Genomic DNA, 2665 nt, shown 5'->3' on the forward strand with positions numbered 1-2665 from the left:
AAAAAAAAAAAAAAAAAAAGAAAAAGAAAAAGAAAAAAAAGGAAAGGAAACAAAGAAAGAAGAAAAACAAGAAAAACTGGTGTCTCATTGAGACCTGAAAAGTATTATGTGCTACTTGAATTCAGTATTTTATTTTTCTGATAAGGAGATAAGAATGTAATTTAAAACACTTTCATTCGTTTTATTAGGTAAGAACTTATTTTTTATCTAGAGTAAATGAATAAGTTCCTGGAAACACATAACCTCCCAAGATAGTTTTGTATCTAGAGTAAATGAATAAATCCCTGCAAACACACAATTTCCCAAGTTAGAATTAGTGAGAAACTGAAACCCTGAATAGACCACTGAGTTCTAAAATTAAATCAGTAAGATAAAAACCTACCAAAAATAAAAACAAAGCCCCAGACCAGATGAATTTATGGCTGAATTCTACAAAACATACAAACAAAGCTGATACCAATTTACCAAAACTTACAAAAAATCAAGGAGAAGGAACTTTCCTAACTCATTCTACAAAGGCCACCACCATCCTAATACCAAAACACAGCAAATACACAACAACAACAAAAAAATATGGGACAATATTCCTGATGAACACAGTTCCTAAAATCCTCAGCAAAATACTATCAAACCAACTCCAGTAGTGTATCAAAAAGTTAATTCACCATGATCTAACAGGATTCTTCATGGGATGCAAGGTTGTTTCAACATATGCAAATCAATACATGCGATTCACCATGTAAATAAAATTAAAAATAAAAACCATGTGATCATTTCAAGAGATGCAGGAAAAGCTTTCAATAAAATCCAACATCCCTTAATGATAAAAACCCTAAAGAAACTGCATCAAAGGAACACATTTTAAAATAATAAGAGTCATATATGACAAACCCACAGCCAATATAATACTGATTGGACAAAAGCTGGGATAATTCACTTTGAGAAGAGGAACAAGAAAAGGATGTTCACTCTCACCACTTGTACTCAATATACTTCTGGAAGTCCTAGCCAGAGCAATCAGGCCAGAGAAATAAATAAAAGGTATCCAACAAGGAAAACAACAAGTCAAATTTTCTCTCTTCACTGACAACATGATTTTATACTTGGAAGACCATAAAGAATCTGCCAAAAGGCTCACAGAACTGATAAACAACTTCAGTAAAGTGTCAGGATATTTAATCAATGTACAAAAATTAGTAGCATTTATATAGACCAACAACATCCAGGCTGACAGTCAAATTAAGAATGCAATCCTATTTACAATAGCTGCAAAACAAATAAAATATGTGGCAATACATCTTATTAAGGAGGTAAAAGATCTTTACATGGAGAACTACAAAACACTTCTGAAAGAAATCACAGATGACAAAAAAACAATGGGAAAACATTCCATACCCCTGAATTGGACCAATTAATATAGTTAAAATGGCCATGCTTCCCAAACCAATGTACAGATTCAATGCTATTTCTATCAAACTACCAATATCATTTTTCACAGAACTAGGAAAAAAATTATGCTAAAATTCATATGGAACTGAAACAAAGCCCAAATAGCCAAAGTAATCCTAAACCAAAAAAAGAACAAAGCTAGAGTCATCACACAGCCTACTTCAAACTATGCTACAAGGCTACAGTAACCAAAACAGCATGGTACTGGTACGGAAACAGATAACAATGATGGATGGAGTGGAATACAGAACTAAGAAATAAAGCCACAGATCCACATCTATTTGATTTTCATCAGGGTTGACTGAAAAAAAGCCATGGGGAAAGTACTCTATTTAATAAATGGTGCTAGGATAACTGGCTAGCCATATGCAGAAGGATGAAAATAGACACCTATCTCTTATCAGATACAAAAACTAACTCATGATGGATTAGATATTTAAATGTAAGACATCAAACTTCAGGAATCCTAGAATAAAATCTAGGAAATAGCACTCTGGACAATGGCCTTGGCAATGAATTTATGACTACATCCTCAAAAATAATTGCAACAAAAATAAAAATTGACAAGACCTATTCTGCATAGCAAAATAAACTGTTAGAGGAGTAACAACCAACCTACAGAATGGGAGAAAATGGGAGAAAATGTTCATAAGCTATGCATCTGACAAAGCTGTAATATCCAGAATGGGTAAGGAACTTAAACAAGTCAACAAGCAAAACACAAATTCCCCATTAAAAAGTGAGCAAAAGTCATGAATAGACACTTCTCAGAAGACATATGAATGACCAACAAACATGAACAAATGTTCAATATCAGTAATCACCAGAGAAAAGCAAATCAAAACCACAATAAGATACCATCACACACTAGTCAAAATGGCTATGATGTAAAAGTCAGAAAAAAACAGATGATGGCAAGGCTGCAGAGAAAAAGGAATGCTTTTACACTGTTGGTGGAAATGTTAATTAGTTCAGCCACTACGGAAAACAGTTTGGAGATTTCTCGGAGAACTTAGAACTACCATTTAACCCAGCAATCTCATTACTGGATATAGAACTAAAGGAAAAAAAAAAAAATCTACCAAAAGACACATGCACTTGTATGTTTATCACAGCACTGTTCACAGTAGCAAAGACATGAAATCAACCTAGGTGCCCATCATTGATGGACTGGATAAAGAAAATGTGGTATATATATATATATATATATATATAT

The 2665-nt window shown here is 33.1% G+C and overlaps 1 protein-coding gene across 2 annotated transcripts in view; it reads right to left on the bottom strand.

Moving 5' to 3' along the window:
• Positions 1 to 2665, bottom strand: part of CSMD3 (CUB and Sushi multiple domains 3) — a 1254780-nt gene that overhangs the window by 133327 nt on the left and 1118788 nt on the right. The gene's annotated exons all lie outside the window — the stretch shown is intronic.

Source organism: Colobus angolensis, unplaced genomic scaffold, assembly GCF_000951035.1.
Source record: "Colobus angolensis palliatus isolate OR3802 unplaced genomic scaffold, Cang.pa_1.0 Scaffold134, whole genome shotgun sequence".
Taxonomy (NCBI): Eukaryota; Metazoa; Chordata; class Mammalia; order Primates; family Cercopithecidae; genus Colobus; species Colobus angolensis.